The sequence below is a fragment of the Ischnura elegans genome, chromosome X (assembly GCF_921293095.1).
Source record: "Ischnura elegans chromosome X, ioIscEleg1.1, whole genome shotgun sequence".
Taxonomy (NCBI): Eukaryota; Metazoa; Arthropoda; class Insecta; order Odonata; family Coenagrionidae; genus Ischnura; species Ischnura elegans.
In genome coordinates, this window is record NC_060259.1 from 97,690,612 (window position 1) to 97,709,127 (window position 18,516).

Consider the following 18,516-nt stretch of genomic DNA (forward strand, 5'->3'; position numbering starts at 1 on the left):
CAAAAGTTGACTTCCCTTTTCTAAAACCAAACTGATATCCACCCAAATACTCGTATGTTCCCCAGCATACTAGCCTTTTCAATGCTTACACACTATCTCAATCATAGACAGGGTAACGATTGGGAAAAAATATGAAGGGCATTGAGTCAATAAAAACAATTCCAAAATACTGGTCCCTTCATTGTTCAAACTTCAACTCATTCATAAATAGTGTAATGAGCAATATAAAAATAAATAAGATTGGGAGTCAATAGAAAAATATTCCCCAAAATCCTGGTCTCATCATTGTTCGAAGTCTCTCTCAATCACAAACATGGCAGCGAATAAATAGAATAATCATCCACAAATTAGTGGTACCTTCATTATTCAAACTCTATCTCAGCCATAAAAAGAGTAACGAGTGGGAAAGACATAAATAGGGTTACGAGTCAATAGAATAAAGTTCCGCAAAATACTGGTCTTTTGATTACTCCAGCTCTATCTCGGTCATAAATACGGGAAAGAAGAGAATAGAAATTAAAAGGAAATGGAATAAAGAAAAACATGTTTCCGGGAATACTGGTCTCTTCATTGTTCAATCTTTATTTCAATCATAAACAGGATAACGATTAGAAAGGACATTTATAGGGTACCGCGTTTAAAGAAATACGTCCCCAAAAATACTGTTCCCTTCATTGTTTGAACTCTATCTCAATCATAAATACGGTAACGAATCAATAGAAAAATGTTCCCGAAAATACTGGTATCATTATTGTTCAAGCTCTATCTAAATCGTGAAAACGGTATCCAGTAGGATAGATATAAATTAGGCATCAGGTCGATGGAAATATATATCCTAAAGTAAAGGTCGGTTCATTGTTCTTGAACTCTTCCTCTCAATCATAAATCGAGTAATTAGTCAATATAAAAATTTTCCCCAAAATACTGGTATCTTCATTTTTCAAATTATCTAAATTATAAATAGGCTATCGAGTGGGATGGATATCATCTTGGTAACAGGATGATAGAATAATGTTCCCCAAAACATTGATCTCTTCACTGTTCAAACTCTATATCTATCATAGGATGAGTTACGACTAGGATAGACACAAATATAATCTTAGGCTTCAGGTGAGATGGAGTGGATGCGTGACATAATGAAAAATGAAAAAGCAGGAGCAATTTACAATTTTAAATTTATTAATACTACCGGTTTCGCTTTACAGCATCATCAGGTAAAACGATTTAAAATTGTGGAAATTGCTCCTACTTTTTCATTTTTCATTAGACACAAATAGGGTAGCAATTCGATAGAAATATGTTCCCCAAAATACTGGTCTCTTCATACATTGAACTCTTCTTCAATCATAAATAGGATAGACTAAAAAGAAAAGTGAACCCGAAAATAATGGTCTCTTCATTATTCAAACTCTTTCTCTATTATATATATAGGGTGACGAGAGGGTAACAGAAAATAGGTTAAGATCATGACTATAAAATATTCCCATAAACGCTAATACTTTTATTGTTCAAACTCGATCTAGTTCATAAATATGGAGTATGTTATACATATATATGGTTTACGAGTAGATACTAAAATTATTCCCCAACATCCTGATTCCTTCAGTCTTCACAATTCTATATCGATCCTAAATATGATAAAGAGTAGCAAAAAGATAATAGGAAACGAATTATAGGAGAAGGTTCCCAAAAATGTTGGTTTCTTCACTGTTCGACCTCTATCTAAATCATAAATAGGAAACGGCGTAGGATAGGCATGAATATAGTAACGAAGCAGAAAAAAAAGTCTACCCAACATTCTGGTCTGTTCAATGTTCAAGCACTATCTCAATCATAAGTTGGGTAAGAAATCAATGCAAATATATTTATCCAAAATATTTATCTCTTCACTTTTGAAACTATATTTGTACCATAAATACGCAAACGAGTATGATTGGCATACGAGTACGATTACGTAACGAGTAGATAGATTAGCTAAAATACTGGTCAGTTCATTGTTCGATTTCTGTCTCAAATATATATAGGGTAACGAGTCAAAATAAAAATGTGCCCCAAAGAAAAACAATGCGTTAGTCTTCAAACTATAACCCATTCATAAATAGGGTAGGTATCAAGTTGGATAGACAAAAATATGGTATCGCGTCAAAAGAAAATTGTTCCCCAAAATATTGGTCTGTTCACTATTCAAACTCTATTTTTATCATTAGAAGAGTAGAGAGTTGGATTGAGATGAAAAGAGTTTCGACTCGATTGAAATATGTTCCCCAAAATATGGGTCTCTGCATTGTTCACACACTACGCCAATCGTAAATTAGGTAACGAGTCGGATAAACGTAAATTGGATTAGGAATCGACAGATTAATAACCCATAAATAATGTTCTCTACATTTTTTGGAATGCTATATTCATGATTAATGTGTAACGAGTGGGTTATGTATTAATATGGTAACGAGGCAGTAGAAATATGTTCCCAAAGGCAGTAGTCTATTCACTGTTGAACATATCTCGTTCATATATAAGGCAACAAGTCAGTAGATTAACGTTTCCTAAAATACTTTCTTAAAATCTTTACTGTTTAAACGCAATTTCTTTATGAAATAGGGGAACGAGTCTAGAGATAAATTTTCCCAAATAATTCTTGTCTATTCATTGCTCAAACTCCATGTCTTTTATAAATAGGGTAACGATTAGGATAGACCTAAATAGGGTAATGTGTCAATAGGAAAATTATCCCAGAAATACTGGCCTCTTCACTGTTCAGAAACTATTTCATTTATATATATCTAAATATATTTATATATAGCTAAACGAGTCAATGGATAATTTTTTCCTAAAATGATGGTCTATTCATTGTTCAAACGCTATCATAAATGAGAGAACGATTAGAGTAGACGTAAATAGGATAACGAGTCAATGGAAAAATGTCCCCCAAAATACAGGTCTCTTCATTGCTCAAGTCCATCTTGATGATAAGTATGTTAACGATTGGGATAGACATAAATATGGTAACGCGGCAATATAAAAATGTTCCCCAAAAAACATTCAAAATACACATTTATCAAAAGAGAGAGACGAATAGGGTAGACACAAAAAGATAACTGGTTGATAGAAATATGTTCCCTAAAATATTCTATCTCTCTCTTATTACCTATAATGCTGTTTTATTTATTGATCGAACAATCAATCAAACATAAATAGGGCAACGAGGAATAGAATAATGATCCCTAAATACCTTCTCTCTTTGATGCCTCTTCGAAGTTCAAACGCATTCTCAACCATGCATAGGGTGACGAGTGGGATAGATATAAGCATGTTAAATTGGCAATAGAAAAATGTTCCCAAAAATACTGATCTCTTCGTTTTTTGCTCTATCTTAATAATAAATACAGTCATGTGTATGATAGACCTAAATACGTTTACAAGTCGATTGAGATATGAACCCCAATATACTGATCTTTTCATAGATCATACTCCATAAATATGGTTAGCAGTTGTGTAGACATAAATAGGGTAACGATTAAATAAAACCTGTTCCCCGAAATACTGGTCTCTTGGTTGCACAAACGCAATCTCAATCATAAATAGTGTTACCAGGAGATTAGACATAAAATGGGTACCGAGTTGATACAATATGTTAAAAAACACAGCCTCCTGTAATATGGTACTAAATATGACTCTAAACTAAATAATTGTCTCTCCGTTGTTCAAACTCTATCTCGTACAGTAATAGGGTATTGAGTAGTCAAGACATCATTGAGGCATTTAGTTGATAGAAAATTAATCCCCAAAAACTGATCTCTTCATTTTACAAACTCTATCTCAATTATAAATAGGCTATCGAGTGGGATGGATATAATCTTGGTAACAGGATGGTAGAATAATGTTCCCCAAAACATTGGTCTCTTCACTGTTCAAACTCTATATCTATCATAGGATGGGTTACGAGTAGGATAGACTTCATTGTTCCGATACTATCTTAATCGCTAGCTAGAACTTAGATCGCTGGGATGTTTGCCATGGAGATTAGTCGAGGAAATCACCGCGGGCCAGGATCGAATCTCGGTGAAGGCTAAGGTCAAGGTTTTTTCCTTTATGGCAGTTTTTCACTTCAATGTGCACGTTTGGGTAATAATATAGCGGTGCACTCTTGGCTAATCTGTGGTTATTTTCTTTATAATTGTACATTCACTTAGTTATGCTTCGATGTATAAATTTTGAACTGCTTTCTTAATGGATTCATGCGAAAATATTCACATTATTTGCCATGAGAAAAATTCCCTTGGACCGAGCAACAAGCCACGAGCATTTAAATTTAAAGACCCCTATTTCCTTATTCCCCATGTTAATTTATTTCTCGTGGAAATTAATATGAATTACACAGCATTTAGCGCGGCAGAAGTGAAATTTTCACACACGAAATATGTGTAGAATATTCATTTATCTCTCCATCGTGGTTATCAAGTGGGTAACACGGTAAGTCTGTGAATTTGAAGTTTAGCGCGAAGGAAGCGAACAATCTAAATATCCATGTAAGAAGTTTTTTAACACACTCGCGCGCTTATAACGTTCTCCTACCCTCGTGGACTTCCTGGTGCCGTCAATAACCCCGTGATATTTTTCTTCACTAATTGCCTCGCATGAAATGGTTTCTTGAACAAATAACTTAATTAACTCACTGCACTTTTAACTTAAATATAATAATGTGATCGTTTACTCACATATTTCTTGATGCTCCTCTGTGTCCCGTTGTATACGCTGCTCCTCCACGTCCGTCCACGCTTCCGCGCTCTGGAAGGTTGAAATGAAATTTTTTTACTAGTCGGCAAATCATAACTTTTGACGGAAATTTTCAAGTGCATGCATGTCAATTCTTAAAATTTTCACAGTATTAACTTTAATTTAAAGGAATAACAGTTCCACATCAAGATAACTTGCACTAAATCCACTAAAAACACATCATGAAATGAAGCTCCACTCAATTGCTAAATCAACTTGGATTCAAATTATTCATTAAAATTTATTATACATCAATATAGCACTCTAATTTATAGTATATACATTGTGCACTTTTTTATTTATTTCTATCTATGTACTATGCACTACACACAATTTCACTGTATATACTGCAACGTGAAATGAAAACTTAATTTGCCCGTTTCCCACTATATGCACTATTTATATATCACTTTTAGCGTATGTAATTGCGGAAATTCGTCTTTCGTGGTGAAAAGCATTCTAAAACTCACGTAAATCAAGAGCGAAAGGGTTGACTTTCCAAAATTTTGCCTCTGGACCACTCGCGTACCTGGAGCGGCTTCTCACGGTAGCGGCTCAACTCTGGCACTTGCTCACTTCCACTGATTTTCCAATCCAATAAACCTTTCGCTTCTGTGGAAAAGGATAAAAGAAGTAATGGATTAGTGATGAACAAATTAGCATTGGTAAATTCCTGTACGGCTAGGTATGGCATCACTCATGAAAGATAGTAAAGTAAGCTACTTATGAAGTAAAAAAAGAATTATCCACTGAAATTTCGTCAATTTTGAGGAAATTGTTTTTAACAACTCAAAATATTTAAATTAACAGGAAAAAGGCTCAAAATTACCAGTTAACAGGTTGGGCCCGCGTCCGAACACTATCACTTCACAATTGCTAGTGGAGTGCTGAGTCGGCGAGACTGAGTTAGTGTCGTCAGTTGCCGCCAGAGCTCTCCACTGCATTTCTCACCACTTGGAGGGTTGTCTGCAATTTCATTAGGAAAATTGAAAAAAGAGAAAACCTAAATCTGTTCGGTGAATAAAGAGTACCTATTCACAAATTGTTCGTTTTTAACGAGTTGTCACCACTTGGGATATCATGCTTTTATTAAGTCCTTTTTTCGTATGTCAGCAGTGGTGCCGGCAGGTGACATCATTGCTGGCTGTCGTATAAGTCTTTCTCTTTATACATTTTGAACGCTTGCGCCCTGCTTTTGCATCAAAGTTTAATCAAGAAACAAAATAGCATACTCATTTTTTCTAAGAGTACTTGGAATTTCGGAGGCATTTTTATTTTCTTCTTGACATGGTCTGAATCCTGGCAGTGATATTTCTTTTCACATATTACGTCACATTTGTATGTTTGCGCGTAATACAAAAAGGTCATAAGAGTAGTCTTTTATACCTGTCTAATTTTTCGGTCTTACCAATGCCAGTTTAGGCTGATAAGCTCTGCATTTGTTCAAAACTGGTTGTTTTGAACAAATCAGGTCAGATGTGGCGGAACTGTTTTATTGTGAACGAAATATCCTTTCATTTTCCATGTAATAAAAGCATTAAAGACACGCCATTACTGCAATAGATTTATTATACATGGAACTGGATTCTAAGTTTTTTGTTAATCAAATTTTCTGGATAAATAATACTTTTAGCGAATAAAAATCTCATGCATTAATGTTAGTTCTTTCGCATTTATTTACTGGATGGCTTATGGTTGGTCGTACCGCTATTACTCTCAGTATCATTTTATTTATTGATTTTTATTATGCAAAGTACAATTTTTTTACTCTTTTCTTGTGGTTTTGACCTCTTGGTAATGTTATGAAGACTTCGAAACCGGCCCAAGACCAATAGAAATCTGTATGTAATCCTGTCTTCACACGAATGTTGTAGTTTTCGTTCTATGTTTGATCTATCGATGATTATTTTGTATGTGGCTATGTTTTACGTTTTCCTGCCTTACTTACCGCCTTCCAAAATTCGTCTCATCTCTTTATAATATATCCAAATCCCCGCCTTTATTCCTCGTTGTCTGACTGTTAATGGATTAAATTAAATTAAAAAAATTATAGAAAACTATCAACGAAATACGTGAAAAATTAACATCCTGCGATTTGCTAAGGACATAGAAGTCATAGCAGAGACAGAGAGAAACTAGAAGAGCTTTCTGTTAACTCTAAAAAACTTAATGACTAGATATGGGCTGAAATCAATGCCAAGTGCAATCCGTCCAGTTCAAAATCAATCCATAAGTACCTACTGCTCTGCTGTAGAAGAGAAGAGGCGAAGACCAATCTGTAGCTAGAGAAGTATTAACTTGGGGAGTTGAATGTGTTTTGCTACTTGGGTAGCCGATTAACCAACAATGGGCAAAGCAAGGAGGAAATATTAAGTAGAGTAACCCAAGCGAAGAGAGCATTCCTCGGTAAGAGGAGTCTTCTTACAGCTGAAAATATAAACCTTGAAGTGAGGAAACAATTTATTATGACTTACTTTATTTATCGTGATGAGAGATACACGATGGCAGCATCGAAGAAGGTGTCGAATTTTGGTACTAGAGAAAAATTATCAAATGGATAGGTCGTGTGAGTAATGCGGAAGTTCGAAGAGAAAAGTCTTTTGAAAACCTTTGGTAGAAGATGGGAGAATTTTTTCCGGCCACATGATGAGACACGAGGGTCGAAAGAAAAGGATAATTAAAGGGCAATCAAGTGGAAGGGAAGAGCGGCAGTGTGGACTACGAATGAGATTCCTGAAGCAGGCGATGGACGATCTAAAGAAGAAGAATCGTGTAGGTGTTGAAAGATTGGCCAATGGGAGAACTGAGTTGCGTCAAACCAATCTTAGGACTGATGACTTCTGATTATGACCTTTTCGAGTAATTCACGGGCTAAGTCTGGTGCGAGAGGTAATGTCAATCATCCAAACTAACTTTTGGTTTGAATAACTGAGTGGGTGAGCGTGAAAGGGGGAAGGTTAGGACAATAGGCTGATCAAATGAATAGCATAATTCTGTCTTCACTTGAAACTGGGATATTAATTAGTTGGCTTATCCTAAATCATACAGAAGTTGGCTAACCTCGATTCATTAGGTTGTTGATATGAATCTTAAAATGAGATGCTGCAAACGGTCACGATGAATAAAATTTCCTCGATTATGAGTGAGAGCTATAATTTCGACTATGCGCACTACATTGGATAAATTTAATGAAAAGAAATCCATGTGAATGAATGGAATTGAGTTTGATGGGTCAATTCAGGTGATTGATTTTTTCATTCAAATATATTTTATTTATTTGGCGAATATTTTTACCGTTCTTTACCCTGGGATTCGTAACAACGTATGACAAGGGGTTTTTGTAACCGCAGTTATACATGAACGTTTGGCTGAATAGCTAGCATTATTATATCTACTGGGACCATTCCATAAAAATTATTGCTATTCAGTTAGCCAAAGACATTTATGATGCTACATAAGGTAGGCTGAATGACAAAACGAAGGATAATTGCCTTAGTTTTGGATAAATTCAGAGGAAAGGAAAGAAAGGGATAGGAACATATAATAGAAAAAGGGCGAGGACAATGATACTGTGGTAGATGGAAGAATCCAGAAATCAGAGGGTAATAAGCTCTTATAAAAATTTTTTTTTAAAAACCAGCCTTTATATTTAGATTACAGGGGATGAGCAACGTTTATATATGACACAAAGCAAAAAAACTCAGTGACCCCGAAAAACCAAAAGTGACGTATTAAAAAAGTCACTATATTTATTAAATTTTCAGTGAATGGTAAGCCCCCTATGTTTCAAAATGCCACCCCTATGCTTTTAAATGCCTACCCCTATGTTAAAAATGCCACCCCCCTATGTTAAAAATTCCACCCCGTAAAAACATGTTTTGGGGGGCTATAGGTTGACTGGGGGGTGGTTAAAGGGGAGTTGGAGAGAAAAAGTTATATTTTCATGTATTGTCATCGGAAATGAAGAAGTGTGCAAAATTTCAGCGTTTTTGCTTCACAGGAAGTGAGTCAAATTTCAGTTACAAGATTTGTACCAGACAAACAAACAGACAGGTTGGTGAGTTGATATAAAGGCTGGAAAAATGCAACCTGTATGGTCCATGAACCCCAAAACACATTCTCACTGAGCAACACTAATTAAAAAGATACGCAGCTGTTACGAGGCTTCCCCTATATCGAATAGAAAGGTCAGTATTTTGAGCATTCTGGGTTAGTGTTCTCGCTGGCTCAAAGCTATGCTTTGGTCTTCACTTGTGATTTCAGTGAACCTTTGCTCAATAACTTAAGAGGAGCCTTTCTCTCAACCCGGGATATGTGACTGATGAGGATTTCATGTGGAAAAATAACCATTCCCTAACGGTAGCTGGTTGAGCTTTCTCTGTTATGGCATTGTAAGTTCCATTAATAAGTCATAAGTTTCTAATTCTCCACTGTGATGCTGGGGAAACCGTTATTAGCCTGTATCTTCAATCATGAGTTTCATCGAAGAATCGTTCAATGAATATTTAATCAGAACTATACAAAGCAACGGTACCACATGATGTTAAAGGAAAGTTTTACAAAACAATTCATCCCCATGGTATATTATTATTATTTTTTATTAAATCATTCATTGAATTACAATTATTACTTACTCATAATTAAACACATTTATTACTTAGTAAATTAACAATTATAATTTTCACCGTTAGAACCAGTTACAGTCAGCATTCTTTTCTCCAATAATGGAAGTGCAAGATGAAAGCTGATATGAATTTGATAAAACCCATTTCCAGGAAAATTCTATAAATTGTGGCATTGCCCTTTGAAAAACTCTTGTTGTGTCCACTTGTATTCCAGTATTTTCGAGAGAAAAGTCATGAAAAATCACTAATTCTACTCATCTTTAAATTGCTCCACTTACAGAATGAAATGTATTTTATTAGCGTATTATTTTAGAGAGTTTGAAAAAAGTCACAGCATACTAAATCGAGAAGAGCATAATTCTCATCACACAGGAGACTACATTGGAATAGTTTTGGTGCATTCGCTCCATTTATGCGAGGTTAATGCATATGGTTAGAGTTAAGGAACAATATTGAAAACAGGAATTTACCTAGCTAACGAATGCGAACATCTTCAAAAACATACAAACATACACAAGTCTTTCGTAGTAAAGATTTAAGAAGCTATTTCTCTTGAAAGGGCAATGATTTTTTACAACACTTGTAATTCATCATAAATATACATATATTCAATGCACTTAAAAAGATAACTGGTGATAAATTATTTAATGAAGCAAAACTTAAATTTAATAGTATATATAGGTAAGGTATTATTTTTTACTATTATTCACATTTATGTCTAACTAAAAAGAAAGTTTACAACCGTCAATCTGTTGGGATTATATATTTGTTTAGAAGCCGTGAAACTTTCCCAGAAATCCAACTGTTTTTATATCTTATAGGGGAAAATTTCTCCCCAAAATCTTTTAAAACTCAGGTCATCACTAGATTGCACTCATAATTGATATTATTAATTGAAATTTTTATAATGCCAAGTCGTTGAAACTGATCATTAGGTCAGTAAAATCAATTAATTCAGTTTAAATATAATTGATAATACATTTTTTGGCAAGGTCGGGCAAGTGGAGAATTATTTCAAATATATTCGATGTATCTACGGCAAGGACGGGTGAATGATTTCTTTATGAGGGAGTGAAAATCGGAAAATACTGAAAATGGGCTTTGGAAAACTTAGAATTGTGAGTATGATTGGGAGACCTGAAGAGGGCTATGCTTTATGTTTAGGGCCCCTGGCTTCACTGCCGCCCCTGCTCTATGGAATGTTCATGTTCAGGGCATCCAAGTTGTCCAAAGACAGAAAATAAATAAAAATAATGGTGTGAATGGGATGCTGAGATGCCGAGAAAAATACTGAGTAAACGAGGAACGGAGGAAGAGAATGGTACAGTAGTAGTAGTAATAGTAGTAGTGTATTTATGGATTGAATAGCCTTCCAGTTAGCCTTGTTAGAAGGGAAGTCAGATTTGGAAGGTGATACCGGGTGGTATAATTCGTAAAACCGAACTTAACCCGTAGGATACGTTAATAGATGTACATTTTATGTTAGGGGCAAAGATTGACCTGAGGTTAGGTTAAATAATTTTAATTAAGTGCATGCCATGATATTTTATGATAAAAATAAGCATAATCTCGGTACTACATAACGCCGGAGTATCACTTAATGCCAAGGACATACCCTTGCAAATGATCTATCGAAATAATTCAGAATACGGTGCTTATCTCAATTTTCCTCATTACACATTCCCATTTAAACTCTGGATGAGCTTTGATTATTATTGCCGTGAAAAATCTTAAAGCGGTCGCATCAGCCCCTCTCGAGCGGCCTGCTCTCTAAATCATCGAAATTATTTATTACTAATTTTCGTACGTCTAAATCCCTTAAAACTTCATTTGAAACTTATGCTGCCATTATGAAATTTTCAGAGCATATGAAGAAGCTCCTTGAGAACAATTGCTTGTATCTTTTCACCATCGCAGGTATAAATTCTTAAAATCAGAGACTGGGGAAAATGTTGACTAGGGCCTACTGTATGGACCCACCCTGAAAATTTCAAGGTAGTTATTTAATCCGCCGGGCTCGGTTGTGCCTTCGCCTGCCGAAGCCGTGGGATCCGAAGGTCGTGGGATCGAGTCCCGACTGAGTAGGTGGTCCGTATCCAGAATATTGATGTAAAAGATGGTTTAAAGGCCGGTTTGTGCCAGTGGACGGGAAATTTGGAAAACAAAAAAAGTTTAAAAACTAATAAAATACCAAAAAAGATTAAATGCGACCGGTCGAGATGGATTGTTGCGCCCTATTATATTCTCCAAACACCCACCTCACCTTTTATTGTTAATGATCAGAAACAAACCCTCAAGTTGGACCGAAATGGCATCATAACGTCTGCGTTACTGGTCCAGAGAGGATACGGAGGCAGATTCCTCGTCCGTGGAGCTGCTGTCGCCAGAGCTGAGATGAATGGTCGGCACGATCTGTGGGCCCCAAGGTTGCTTTAACTCTATAACGTCTTCTTCTGGGTTGGGGCTCTGTTCTCCATCCCTCTGCTCCTCCTCCGAATTGTGAGGAGCCTCAATCGTGCTGTGACTGGCCAGCGAGTTGTCGTCATCAGGAACCTCTGCGACGGAGCTCATCCCTTTGGGGTCAGGGACGGTTGCGGCCCCCGCGGCGGCCGCCAAGTCCCTTTCCGACACCTGAACGCCCACATCCCGCCGCTCCTCTCTCACGGGTTCGTTCGGCCCGTCCTGGCTGCTGCTGGGAAGCAGGGACACTTTGACGATGCAACCTTCCATGCGCAAGGTGGGCCGACCGTTGAGCATGACGGGCCGGGGGCGGGGGTCGGCGGACATCAGGTCGAAGCACACGTAGCCATGGTATCCGGACGTTTGCACGGTCACGAACCGGCCGCCCAACTGCTCGGTGGGCTCTGTAAATTAATAACATCAATAATAATAACAATAATAATAATATTTATGCATGGACAGTAGTGTTTCTTTTAGAAAAACAGAATCAAACATTTGGAATAAAAAATCTTATAGATAATTAAACGTTGCACTAATTCGGACAATATTGCACATAAATTGCAATAATACCTTAATAAAATAATTCACTCTATCGATTGTTCGAGACACCTTTTGACAAATCAAAGATTAAAAAAATTTCTGCATCAAGGCAATGATTACCTACTGTGAACCCTGGAATGCTGTACATCGATAGTATGTGTGAATAGTTAAAAATTAACATATGGGATATGGAAAATATTTTAACACCCATTTGGCGAGGAGGGTGCTTTGATGTTAATTATAGATAACAATTCAAAACATTTTTACTTATAGTTTAGCAGAAAATATAATATTATTAGTCATAATGGTTTCCTTCTTTGACACAATAATAATAATTTTATTATTAGGCAGTAGCCCACTTACAATACATAATTAAAAATAATTTTGTATGTAATAATTATGTTAAAAAATTATGTATGGCACAGATTGAATGATGATTTTACGCAAAATAGGATAGGCCGGAAAATTCGTTACTTTTTTCGGGATCAAATATGTAAACTCGCTCCTAGTGAGAATTTCAATCCTTGAAACATGAATGGAATTGAAAGCACATCTTTCTGTATCGAATATTTTTTTAAATTTATTCCCATACCACCGAAAACGGCAGCAAATTGGCCTTTGCCCCGGGGTCTTATAATAAGTTAACACTTAAAGTACACACATATCCATACCCTGTATCTTGTATGATAAGTGGCACGATGTGGTGCAGGTAATTAGCTAATCCATCTCTTTGATAACGGTATGGATAGGACTGCTCCATTCCCGCAACCTTTGGTATGGCAGCTCAGGACTAAACCCCCCCCCCCCCCCCGCGCCAATAATTTTCTTCAAAGAACTTTAGGTCAAAAAGTTTGAGACGCAATGAAACCTGAAATAAACATAGTTTATAATGGGATAAAATTTTAAAAAATTACTTAATTTAATAGGAATTAGGCTTCCCGCAGGCAAAATTGGAAATTTTGTCTCACTTAGTAAGATATTTTGGGTGGTTTACGGAATGCCTACAAGAAATTTGTCGCTTATTCTCTCGCATTTCCAAACTATAGCTTTTCCTAAATAACTTTAAAATTTTGTAAATCCAATCATGAAAATTACGATCATCGTTATTTATATCCAAAATGATCTTAGTTAAAAGAACTTATTTTTGTTGGGTGCTGGTCTCCATATTCCGCTTGAATAAAAAAAATTATTTTGAAAAAATCCGGACCAAAGACCATTATATCATTATATGACTACACTACTTTTCCACACGGGGCGAATTGTGTCCAAAAATTCGAGTTTTCGACCCACCTAAATTCATAGGTTCATGGTTAGGTCTGGAGACAAACTCTACCCGTTCTAAAGTCAACTTTGAGTAGAGATCAAAACTGCTCAAAAATCTAAGTAAATTATCAAAGTGACAATTAAGCATGGTAGAGATTGTCCATCATGAAAATTATGATTATTGTTAGTTTTATCCAAAATAATCTTACACCTTGTCAGTAAAAAGAACTTATTTTTGCTCTTTGGAGATGGTAAAGTAGTGGCCGCCTATGGGATAGTGAGAAACCAAGGTTCTTAGAGTAAGAACAGTCTTACAGTCTAAGAACCTTGGTGAGAAACCACTGTTGAAAAGAGGCGTAAGATGTAATACCCTTAGGGACAAAAACGGAGAACTATTGATTGAAAACGAAGAAAAAGGGAAGAGATGGAAAGAATATCTGGAAGATTTGTGTGACGGAAATAGCCTTAAAATGAATGCTATCGAAAACGAAAGGGAAGCGGATAAAGATGACATGGCATCCCCTATTTTAAGATCAGAATTTAATGCGGCAGTGCGGGACCTGCGGGTGAATAAAGTATCTGGAATTTAAGATATTCTAGTAGAACTAAATGTAATTGTTGGAGAAGATACGTTGGAACAGCTGTAAAAATTCGTAAGTGAAATATATTCAACAGGTGAGAAACTCCGAAAGGAACATTATAATCACCATTTTCACGAGGAAAAAAGAGAACTATGAATATTTTAGGACCATAAGCCTGACAACATATGCATCGAAGATTCTGACAAGGATCATCTATATAAGAATAGAACGAAGAGCAGAGGAGTACTTGGGTGAAGACCAATTCGGTTTCTGCAAAAGTAAAGCCACAAAGGAAGCAATATTGACAGACAGAGAAGAGAATGGAAAAGAAAAAAGCCAACGTTCGTTGCATTCGTGGACTTAGAGAAGGCATTTGACAGTGTGGATTGCAACACAATGCTGGGAATCCTGAAAGAAATTTGCGTTATTAACAATGACAGGAGAATAATCCATAGTTTATACAAAAACCAAGTAGAGGTGATCAAATCAGGGCCCAGCCGTGAAGAAGCAAGAATTAGGAAAGGAATGGGACAAGGTAATTTTCAACGTTTAAAGCCATTAATGAAATCAAAGATCTGGAGTGAATATAAATTAAGAAAAAAGGAGTATGCGAAGATTTGCCGATGACATAGTTGTCATAGCAGAGACAGAGAAGGATTCGAAAAATACTCTGGTAAATATGGATGGGATAATGGATAAATATCAGCTGAAATTTAACACAGAGAAAACCAAGATATTAGTATGCTGCAGGAGAAGTAAAGAGTGGCATTAAAGTATGGGGACAAGGGAAGGGGTGATTGAACTCTGTTATCTGGAAAGCAGGATAACTAGCGATGGTAGAAGCTAGAAAGATATTATCAGCAGAATAGCCCAGGCAAAGAGAGCATTCCACCAAAAGAAAGACCTGCTTACAGCGCGAAACTTAAATATGGAAGTAAGGAAAAAATTTATAAGAACCTACATGTGGAATGTGCTCCTATACGAAAGTGAGGCATGGAAAATGACAGCAGCAGGGAAGCAAGGATAGAGGCCTTCGAAATGTAGTGTTACAGAAGAATCCTAAAAGAAATTTGGGTTCTTTACAATGACAGAAGAATCATCCACAGTTTATACAAAAACCAAGTAGCCGTGATAAAATCAGGGCCCAGCTGTGAAGAAGCAAAAATTAGGAAAGGAGTGAGATAAGGCTGTGCATTGTCACCCATAATTTTCAACGTTTACATTGAGAGCCATTAATGAAATCAAAGAAAAGCCATTGGGAGTGAATACCCATGGAGAAAAAATTAGCATGATAAGATTTGCCGATGACATAGCCGTTATAGCAGAAACAGAGGAGGATTTGAAAAATATTCTGGTTAATATGGGTAGGGTAATCGGTAAATATCAACTGAAAATAAGCGCGAAGAAAACCAAGATATTCGTGTGTATCAGAAGGGAAGACGTAAAGACTAACATTAAAATAGAGAGGCAAAAATTGATAGAGGTGGATGAATTCGGTTACTTGGGAAGTAAGGAAACTAGTGACGGGAGAAGCAAGAAAGAAATTACCAGCAGAATGGCCCTGACGAAGAGATCATTCCACCAAGAGAAAGATATACACAGCGGTAAATTTAAACATTGAAGTAAGGAAACAGTTTATCAGAAATTACATTTGGAGCATGCTTCTCTACGAAATTGAGGAATATCTTAATTTTAATTTTAGTTACAGAAATGCGATAGGGAGTGTAAATAATGAGAATGATGGAATTGGTTAATGTCCTAGGTATACGGGATATTCAAGTGAAATGTTAACTTCAATGACTAGGAACCGTCTACATGTACATGCTACCTCTCAAGCCGCATATAAAGGCGTGCGGCAGGGGGTGTTAGGACACCAGCCGTCTACATATAAAAAGCAAATGCTTAAACAAGATTACGACCAGTAATTATTAAAGTTCTTTATGGTTCGGGGGAAAAACGAATTCCCATATCTATCCGTTCGGCAAAATATATATCTTAATTTATCACTTCTGTCGGACTGGGAAGTATAATGGGGCTCTAATATTATGTTCTCTGTGTCGCTCCTAAATCTCAATCTCAATCGGATCCCAGCCAAAATCGCTTAACATCTGGGTAACGCCGTCCGTACGCCTGTGTCAATTTTTGACGATTCGAAGGTGCAGTGGCGCAGCGAGGGGGGGGGGGGTTGGGGGATAACCCCCCCCCCCCCCAAGAGCTCAGAGAAATTTCAAGTTTATTCCATTTTACTTTATTGGATTGATATTACTAATAGAATAGTGTCAGAATTAATAAAATATCCCTCAGAAAGCCGTAAAACTCACCATTTTGAACCATTTATCTTAAAATTCCGCAATTTATTAATCTCGCACCTACCGCTTATCCTGGTGGGTATTCCATACTCCACACACCCCTGTACATATTAGTTGCACCTAAACCTCCCCCAGCCTTAATTCCTAGCTGCGCCCCTGCGAAGTTGGATCCCTCAGGCACCGCTTTTACCGCTTTGGATGTCACCCTTGACCTTGAAAAGGTTGAAAAATTGTCTCTATTCTGCCCTACCCCGCCACGTTACAATCTATATCCTTTTTTAAATTCGAATTTATTACTTCTACAATAAACACCGCGTGCATTATTTAAAATGATGGTCACCCCCACGGAATCCAAGTATTTTCATATTGTTGTCACAGGAATTTTGTACTGGGTTTACGGAGTGTGAAGTCACTTAAGAGGGGAACCGGTTGGTGTTTTGGCTGGAGTAATGGCCTCCCACCCAGTCGGTCGGGGTTCAAATCCCGGCGGTGGCAGAGAGATTTCAGAGGCGGCTTGATCCCTGCTTGGATGTTGCGTGGAGAATATTTCAAGCGCAACGCTCCGTCCGTCGGATGGGACGTTAAGCCGTGGTCCCCTTGGCGTCTTTCGCTAAGAGCAGGACAATGCCGACGCCGGGTTTCTCTAAACCCTTCCTTACCTACCCATCCCTCATAGCGCAAATGACCTCAGCTATCGCTCGCATTTGTTGTAATAAACATATCTACCCAGCTAGTAATTCGATCTTTTAAACAGCATTTCCCCAAGTGTTACTCACATGAAAAAGAAAAATAGGAAGATTTCGGAATATATTTAATGAAAACAGAAAAAATGGTGCCCGCAAAATTCGAGTTATTGAAATACCACACCGTACCAGTTATTTAAGAGATCCTCTCAATTGTCTTAGCTTAGCAGAAATAGACACCATTTTCCTCGGAATTCAAGGCGTGGTCCTTGAAACTCCTCATGAAAGGGGCATCAGCCCGTGAGGGGGTCGGGGGTCGGAGGCAGGATGTTTGTTCCGAAGCGGGAATTTGAAGTATCCAGCACAATGGAAATGGCCGGATTGCAATCCACTTTGGGCTATGCTAGTTGTAGGTACTTAAATGTCCCCAGTTCCCGGGTGTTTCGCTTTAGGGAGAACTTCACGGCCAAAAATAGGACTTGCATCGCTGGTGCAGATAAAGGCTTTCTATAGAGCTGTATCAAATAAAAGATTGTAAGCTTTCTCGGCGAATACTATTGATAAAATCTTCTCAGGTTTGGCACCGGGTAAGGTTTCTGTTCCTTACACTCTAAAACAAAACGGCACAGCCGAACGTATGGACCAAACATTCGCAATTGATTTTTATAATAGTTTGTTGATGGTAATGAGTCATATACGATTTAGGAATTGGGCAAGGGTTGGCATATGCTTTTCAATAACGTCTCCATTTTAAAGGGATTTTCGAAAGGGAATTACCCGCCGGGTGCGTTTGTGTTAGCTACCTACTATTATGATACCATATAAAATATATTAATTGGTTTCGACTTTTATTGATTTTCTATTATGAATAGCATGCTGGTTACCCCCCTCAACGGGCGGGTGATGGAGCATTATGTTCAACATCACAGATCTCAGGCTAGGTAAAGTGTGTTAGGTGGTGGTGAATAGTGAAAAAAACCTATCCATATTTGGGGTAACTTTTGGAATAAATAAAATTTCATTTATTTGGTTGTTCCTATTTATTGCGGTAATAATGTGTAATAAATGAACAGGAAAACTAATAATCCCAAGTATGAAATATTACGCAAATGCTATTTTTCATTCCCTGTGAATTCATTCACCGGTTTACATTCACAGCTATTTGCGACTCGCTCAATTACTCACAATAATGGATGGATCTTCGGCAGTCACATAATTTTCTGCCCTAAATGTTCATTAAATTTGATCAATCAATTTAGGGGATTAGGCCGATTATTAG

General features: G+C 37.0%; 1 protein-coding gene and 1 long non-coding RNA gene across 2 annotated transcripts in view; one reads left to right on the forward strand and one right to left on the reverse strand.

Annotated features, from left to right (window-relative positions):
* LOC124171470 overlaps positions 1-18,516 on the forward strand; it is a 142,129-nt gene that overhangs the window by 23,285 nt on the left and 100,328 nt on the right. The gene's annotated exons all lie outside the window — the stretch shown is intronic.
* On the reverse strand, positions 4,719-5,668 carry LOC124171471. Its single transcript, XR_006867737.1, has 3 exons — positions 5,606-5,668; positions 5,247-5,388; positions 4,719-4,788 (listed from the first exon to the last, which is right to left on the reverse strand). It is a non-coding gene; the product is annotated as an uncharacterized LOC124171471 (long non-coding RNA).